An 8,537-nucleotide genomic window follows, 5' to 3' on the forward strand; every position below is an offset into this window, starting at 1 on the left:
CCGCCCGCGCCCCAGGCCCACACCGACCCCCTCTTTGTTACGGTACGAAGTTGGGCTGTGGGTCCCAGTCTCTTTCACTTCTTGGGTTACAGTGCAGGCGTGTGACGTCCGCTCCACATGACGGGGGCGGGGGGCCGGCGCCGAGGGATGGGGGCGGGGGCCCGTCCCTCCCTCTCCGCCCCGCCCCCTGGAAGCCCAGCAACAAGCGGCCGCGCCCCCACCCCGGGGCGGGCAGGTAGGTGCCCCGCCCCCAGAGCGAGCCGCCCCCGCGGGACCCCCCCCAACCGCGCCCACCCGCCGGGGCGGGGAAACTCTGGTTGAGGAAGGAGTCAAGGCGCCGCGTGCCCACTCCCCATGCTGAGGGGAGGGACAATCCGCTGTCACCCCGGCCAGGGGAGGGCGGAAACGGCCCGCGTGGGTGGAGAGGTGAGACACGGACATCACCTCCGAACCGAACTGGATAGGAATGGATTTGGTGTGGGGTGCTGGGGACCCTTGAGGTGACCTCTGAGCGACCTGACACCCGCACACCCCTGTGTGCACAAGTCCTACAGGGCCCACCTGCAGGGGTTCCCGGAGGGGGAGGGGACACGTAGATCCTTAACCACACCATTGCATCATCACCAACCGGATGGGGACCGAAGCATAGCAACCCACGGAGCTCCCCTAGACACTGTATATCCAGCATTTAAACAGGGGATTTGGTCCCGATCTGGTCTGCGCGCGTCCTAAAACGCGTGCTACACTAACCACTTTACCGCCGACGTTCCCAGGAAGTCGATGGAGATGAAGTTCTACAAAGCGTGGCGTGGCCCTTGACGCCACCTACGAATATGCGCATTGTGCGGGGCAGAGCGGCAAGGCACCACGCTAAGTGGGGTGGGCACCAAACTTCCAGTGGCTGCGATCAGTTCGCGTTCTAGAATTTGCCACCGACTGAGTATCAACTTCCAGGGAGGAATTAAGTGTAAAGTTGGCAGGCTGCCTTCGGTTTTCTAGAGTTAACATCAGTTTCAACAATCCTCGTTCTTCACACGTTTTACTTCTGGCCAGTGGGCTCCATCGCTCGCAGCCCAAAGGCGCCAGGGGCGTACGAAGCTGCACATTTCGATTCCTCAATTGCTGAGAAGCATAATCACATCGCTCCTCTTTTCTTCCCCTTCTGCAGGTTTCGACTTGAATCTGAAATTGCCTCTGATGCCCATTTTTCACTACAGGACACTCGGAGGGGGCAGGGTCTTCACATAAACTGCTGCGTGCGCATCTAGCTGGACAGACTTGATAAAAGCGTGTCCACATTCACATCACACATCTGTGCAAATGCAGGCGCCTGCGGATTAGCCGGGCTGGCTGGTGGGACTTAAGTGTATAGACACACGGACGCATGCACACGCACGCGCGCGCGTACACACACACACACACACACACACACACACACACACACACACCAAATTACCTCCGGGATGGAGAAAGCCGCTGCGGATTGGCCAGGAGAGCCGTCACTCACACCCAGAAGGCAGGGAGACTTTTGAAAGCAGTTTCTCTTTTCTCTCTCCTCTCTGCTGTTTCATATAATGATAAAACAACAGCAGAGCTCTGAAAGTTAGTCATCTACACGGGGAGAGTTTGCCTTCTTAACGCGGGGAGGGAGCGCGTCAAACGAGACCCATTTAAATATATCATACTTCCACAATGGACGAAAAGGGAAATTAGCTGGCTGGTGAGGGAGCTACAAGCTGGGAGGAGGGGATCATCCGGGAGGGGTGGACGCAGGGTAGAGTTATTCTCAACACTCAAAAGAGACTTCGACCTCACACTGATTTCGAAATCAAAAAATGTTTATCACAGGTCAGATCATAACAAACGCCCGTCCCTAATTTTTGAACTCATTATTTTCATTTTATTATTTAAGCATGCGCTAGCAATCATGCTTCCTTAAGAAAGAACTGACCTATTTTTGGCTGGAGATAAACGACCATGTTAACAGATGTTAATCTTGTAATCTGTTTTTCCTGTAAGCACTTTACATACCAGGGTTTCGAGACCTTAAAAATAACATCTTTTCCAAAAAGACCTGACGTCACAATTAACTCCATGAAAAAAAAGAAAATCACACTCCCCCTCCAGTTTTCTTCCCCTGCAATGATTTCAAAGACCTTAAATCTTATTCACTTTATAAATGCTGATTTGTTCTGCCTCAACTCCCACAGGCTTTTATTTGCATTTCAAATTCCACAGGTTACACCAGTCGCCTTTTCAAAAAACGAAAACCAACAATGAGGCAGCAAATGGCTTTTTGTGCATCTGGATTAAATAAGGCACAGAATGAATATATTTAAAAAGAGGGCTGAGCAAGTTGATGTCTGCACACCCGGAGACCAAGTGACTCTTTATCAGTAAGCCGGTGGAATGAGTAAGATACAAGCACAACCCCAGAGCTCCTGGGCTGATCCTGGTCGGCTCCGGGAAGCTTATTAACGCTGGTAATAAATGAGGCTGACTTACAGACCCACATTTTTCGGGTAAAAACCCGATTCTTTAGGGTCCCTAATTGCAGAAATCCACTGGCTTCCTGGCTCACAATGCCTGGTCGTCACCGCACACCAACTGTCCTCCATAAACCTCTGGTTTAAATACCCCACTCAGCTGGGTTTTAAACTTATTCATACAAAGTTTCTTTAAAACTTGAGGCGGTTTAATCTAAATATTGATCGTAACTATTCAGTCTGATAGTGCTCCCTGGAAATGGCAGAGGCGCCGTTCCAATCCCCACCCCACCAGGCACACACCCCACTGCATTCTTTTCTTTTATACACTCGTGTGTGTGTGTGTCTGCGTGTGTCTGTGTGTGTAATATATATATACATATACGTATACCGCCATCAATACCGCCCCCACCCCAACACTGCGGTGACCCCAGCAAGATTGGGTGCGTCTCTGAGGGGTCGCTGCCGTCCAGACCCCCCCCCAACTCGGAGTCACTCAGAAAACCTACCCCCGCCCCGCCCCCACCCACCCCAAACTTCCCTTCCCAAAGCTCTCACTTCTTTAATGTTGGGGTCACTCTAAAGCCCTAGGAGGGTATAGCAAATATTCCCCCCACCTACACACGCAAACACACCCCCTAGGCAGCAGCGCTCGGTGCCCACAGGCATCGATCCCATCCGCCAAACCCTTAATAATTGAAGCGGCTCTTCGGGCCCCGCAGCCCATCACCCACCTTCATTAGCCGGAGCGTTTTACTTTAAAGTAAGGCAATTTGCTCTTTGTCTCCTAATGGATGGAAAGCGCATCCGAGCTCCCCTCCTCCCGCGACGCCTTTGACGAAGTGTACAAAGCCAGAGCCTCTTCCGCGCTCCCACCCCGGCCCCCACCCCGCCTCTCCACTGCGGTAAAAAGCCACCTCCAGGGCGCTCGCCCCGCCGCCCGAAGTTGCATCTTCCCCTGTCCTGGAATTGCAGTGTAAGGCAACTACCAACAGGGAAAGCCAAATCGCCCTCCCCGCACGCAAGGAGTCTCTCTGCGGCGCGCCCCCGCCCCACGGCTCACATCAGGGTCCTGGACACATCGAGGCTCCCCAGCCCTCCCGCCCCCACCCACACTCGGATCCCGCAGCGCGCCAGCCCCGTGGCCCCTACCTTGGCGGGGTGGCGGCGAACCCGGGGTGGAGGACGCGCACGCCCCGCGCATCTGAAGGTGAAGCCGAGCGCCCGCGGCGAGGAGCCCAGCGCTGCACTACACCGACCGCGCCAGCTGCGCCCAGGAGCGGGGGACGCGCGAGGGCGCGCGGGGCCCGCCACGCGCCCGGCCCACTCCCCACGTCGCCCGCGCGCGCTCCGGACGCGCCCGCCCGGTAGGGGCCCGGGAGCCAGCCCCGATCCCAGGGCTGCGCGGTACGAGGAGGGGGTCGGGCTCCCGCGGCCCAGCGCAGGCCCTAGGCTTCCCCCAGCCCGGGAATGGTCTGCCCTGTAGGAAACGCACACGCTCCACTATTGTCTCATCAGCGCAAAGTTCTGCCACACTGCAGAGAAAGTCTGGAGGCTCGCGATGACTCAGCCTCGGATAATCCTTCCCCTAATAGCACTGAATCACGAGTCGGGCGGCTAGTGGTCGCCCCTTCTTCCCAAGGTCTCCGGCTGCTTGGGCTCCAATTCCTGGAGGCTGTTTATACGCGCACGCACATACACACGCTCCTATACGTGCAGACGTGCTCGGGATGCAGGTCCATCCTGCTCTGGAACCTGGGCACTGAGACCCTCACGAGGGTCCCTGAGGCATATGCTTTCACTGAACTTCCTAGGAACACTTTGGGGAGTTAGGATGGAGTGCCAATCCCGGAAGTCTTGAATCCAGAGCCTTTCCAGGGTGCCCTGGAAAGACTGAACAACTACTGATCAAAGTGGAGTTTGAATTCAGTTGTCACCGGTGGTGTTTACTTGTATCCTTATAAGTTCCACTTATTTTGCTTTTGTTCTTGAAACTTCATTTCTTCACCTCAACTACTCTCCGCGGGTTGCGGCTCATTGCAATAAATTTAGTATGGAAATAGAAATCTTAATTTAACTCCAGAAGCTTTCCTGGTACTTGGCAGGGAGGGGTAAGGTCGAAGGAAAGGAGTTAAAACAGAGGGGGGAGGGGAAGGGACAGGGTAGCGCGCCCCACGATCCGCGGTGACGTAGGCCAGGGGCGCCGCAGCCTGCGGAGGGGCAATACTATCTGTTCCTACCAGGCTTTTAGCCATATTGTTCTGCTTTTCCGCGTGATAACTCCGCAGTGGAGGCAGAGTCTGGCCCAGGCGCCCAGCGTGGCTCTGAAGAACGATCAGCCCCGCGCTCTCTGTGTTACCTTTTACAGGGGTATTCTCTGTGTCCAGCACTCTCCTCGTGTGGCGTGCCCCCTCCACACACACACGTAATGGCACTGATAACTGAAACTCCTGCACCGAAGAGCTGCAAAGGACAGTGCTTGTATCCTGGCAGAGCTGGCTGTCGGGCACGGGGCCATTCCTCGTGTGTAAGAGATGTTGTCGTGTTTCTGTGTGTGTTTCAGCGGAGGAGGGGGGTCAGAGCGGGAGGAAGAAGGCGAGGAAGGATACACGAATCATAAAATGTAAGCTCCGTGTGATTAATGATCGGCACTAATTTGCAAAGCAAGCGTGTTGAGGGTCATGGACAAGTGTTGCTGATTTCAGCCTGCATGCCTAAGTGTGATTCACAGAAAAGTATTGAAATGCCCACAAGCCACTACAATACACAATAAAAAGTCACCAAAAAAGTATCCCCCATTCAACTAATTCCGTAAATAACATGCACAGACATCATATATATGCCTATGTAACTCCAAAATAGATTAAAAGTTTATTTAGTACTGTTTTGAAACAGATCTGAGAAGATGGAGTAAATATTATTCATCCGCATTTTGGTTCTAATTTCAGACTAGTGTCGCACTAATAATTTCCATGTGTTGAAAATTGACAACTTAGATCAGTGAGCCATGAGGAAAACTTCCAGACTCCTACACATAAAATGGTAAAATTTTCATGATTTACCTCTCTTCTCAAGCATGCTTAGGGGTCCTCTCTTAAATCACCCACATGTGATTTCACTCAGGGCTTGGTCTGTCTACAATAATATTGTGCTTTTAAACCATTTCCTTTCTTCCACATTTCTCTACCATGCACACAAAATCTGAGAATGTAATTTGATAGACGTACAAAAGTCAAATTCTGGTGCCAGTGTGGCAGACCCAAGACGGGGCAGCTGGAGGGCCCACAACACTTCATCACCAGGTTGAGTTGTATTTATATTGATTGTAGACAGAGTCACTGGTCTTTGTTTATCAATGCACCATTATTAGTTTATTCTACACACCAGAAAGTATGAAAGTTAAATAAATGTTCAGTAAGCATTCCCATACTACTCTTTTTCTTCACATGATATTCCTATCATTGTATTTAGCTTTGCCAACATTCCAACTGTTTAGTACCTTCAAGCAACTAAAGTAGCCATTAAAGATTTAGGACGCTATTTCTACACATTACATAAGCCCTTGGGATTCCCTATTTGTGGGTGTCTATTTTGAAATATTTAGGCAAATTACAACTTGCAAGCAGGACAAAATCAACAGTATAATGGTTGATCTTTAGATATTTAAAACTTCAAAACAGTAATTCTAGTTGATGAAATAGATGGGGAGGAGAACATTTGTTTTCCCTTGCTATTGTCTAATGTATTATTTTCTTCAGCATTTAGAACTCTGCTCCTTCCAGTAATTTGATAATAGTGTCCTGTGATGGGGTGTTTAGTAAGAAAGGTTCTCAGGTACCCCAGTGAACAGCTAAGAGTAAAAAGCAAACAGAAAAACAAAAAGAACCTCTCCCCACCCCCGTCTTTTCTGTCTGAAAGCCTAAATTGAAACTCTAGCTATAGCATGGACTCCCAGACAAACTAAAACAAATGTATTAACTATGCATACTGACAAATTTAAGTGTCATGACTAGGTAGTTCAGTACACTACTTATTAGTAAATATTTTATTTTATTTCTTTTTAAAATCTTTATTTATTAATTGCAGTACCAGAGATCAAACTTGGGACCTTGCACTTACCAAGCAGGCACTTATATGGCTGAGCTATCTTCCCAGCCTCTTTATATTAATTCTATCTGTGAATAGGATTTTCTAAATTATGTCTAAGAAAAGAGAATGACATATGTACCAAGTCAAGGAGCAGTCTTTTGCTCTCTGAACTCACACTGACAAATTTCAGAGGGCGTTATGGATAACTCTGAGAAAGTATTGTGTGTTTTACATGGCAGTGGGTAATGTTACATGTAGAAATGGGCTACTTAATCACTTATATTCCAAAAATAGTATCCCAAACACTAACTTGCTGTTCTTTCCTGAAATCTTTTCGGGCTTAAACTCAGAGAATGGTTTGTACTGAGACTCTGGAGAGAGAAAAAGGAAAGACAGAATATAGAGGAAGGGAAGAGTAGCACATCCGTTTGGTGAGTCAACTTGAAATTTAACACATGGTAATCCCATTAGAGGATAGCAGCAAAATTGTGATTACATTTTATAGAGTCCTACGTAAAGTGGCTTCAGCCTGCTTGAAGTTAATTCATAAAACACTTTAAATCCTGGTCTCAAACTGTCTCAGTTCTGTTTCTTAAATTTTCAATGTATTGAAAGTGATGAGTACTACACACACACACACACACACACACACACACACACACATGCACACACGCATACACACACACACATACAGAATCACCCCTAAGGGAACCTACACCCATATGCTGCCATATTTAAACTGGGAAAGCTTCTTACTGAAAAGCCTTCTCTTGTGTAGTTACTTATACACAGGATAACTTAAACTGTAATTTACATTGCTCAATCACCAGGAGACTCTTCATGTTTTTTCAAACATTTGTGAAAATTTGTTCAGCTCTGTCATATCCCAGTCTAAAGATACATACCTAGAGTCTGTGTAAATATACCCATTTTATTTGATAGAGAATGCCTTACTCATTTTTTCCCATGGTGAAAATCTTGAGAATTTTCTCATGAAATCAGCATTTTTAACATTCTGTTCTTGTTTTCTATGGGGGTGGGGCGTTCACATTAACCCATACACTATTCTTATTGTAGCACAGATGTTGTTTTACTCATTTTTGTTAGGTATATTTTGAGCAACAACAAACATTATATTAACAAATAATATGGTACACCTTAGAGTTACCATAGATTCCCATCTGAGGCAAAAGTATTATAGAAGATATACTAGCCGTTTAAGCAAGGACAATCACGTTTTCTCACCATTTGCAATTGTTGGTAACTACATCAGGACTTCACAGCAGGTAAACGACCCTTAAATCTGTTCTTAATTTCAACTCAAGTAAAAGACTCTTGGCAACAGCTGGTTTCAGAATAGCCCATACAGAATTCCACAGATGTGGTTCATAATAGTTTGAAGAATAAAAGGAACTAGGCCACAGAGTAGAATTAATTTAAGGAAAGACAAACTCAATAAGGATTTCTCTTTTGAAAGATTTCCCATGTTCAGGAAAAGAGGGACCAGTTTTCCTTATTACTTTTTCTTCTGCTCCTATAATACGTTAATTACTCAGCAGACAGGTTGTGGCCTATTCACACTACATATTCTTGCAACAGCAAAACCATTGACTTTCTCAGCACCCGAATCTCATTACGTTTCGCCGTGCAACACTCATGTATGTATTTAAGCAAAGTTTTCCAACAAAACCAAAAATAAAATAGGGGAACCGGTAACATCTCTTACACAGAGGGCCAGGCAGGTACACTTGTAATGAAACCAAGTATGGAAGAAATGTGTAAAGGGCTTTCTTCCCAAGATCTCACTTGACCCATGGGCAGTCCTTTACTCATTTAAAGAGAACAGAGGGGCATTCAGGGGGTTCAGTAGAGTTAGAACAATACAAAAAAGTGATCTGGATACAGATGAGTTGTCAAAATTAGGGAGTCAAGGTATTTTTTCGATGGAAAAGCTAGGTATAG

At 47.9% G+C, this 8,537-nt stretch overlaps 1 protein-coding gene across 5 annotated transcripts in view; it reads right to left on the reverse strand.

The window, feature by feature from the left end:
* Znf516 (zinc finger protein 516) overlaps positions 1-3,977 on the reverse strand; it is a 120,521-nt gene extending 116,544 nt beyond the window's left edge. Inside the window, exon 1 of one of the 5 annotated variants that reach the window (XM_004640191.2) lies at positions 3,639-3,977. The gene's annotated coding sequence lies outside the window, so the exon portion shown is untranslated. Of the gene's footprint in view, positions 1-23; positions 106-1,456; positions 1,524-3,220; positions 3,299-3,638 lie in introns of those variants that run through there. The other 4 variants (XM_023700050.1, XM_023700049.1, XM_023700048.1 and 1 more) reach the window with 4 other exon arrangements.
* Between the last annotated feature and the right edge of the window lie 4,560 nt (positions 3,978-8,537).

Source organism: Octodon degus, unplaced genomic scaffold, assembly GCF_000260255.1.
Source record: "Octodon degus isolate 3935 unplaced genomic scaffold, OctDeg1.0 scaffold00120, whole genome shotgun sequence".
In the NCBI taxonomy this organism is placed as follows: Eukaryota; Metazoa; Chordata; class Mammalia; order Rodentia; family Octodontidae; genus Octodon; species Octodon degus.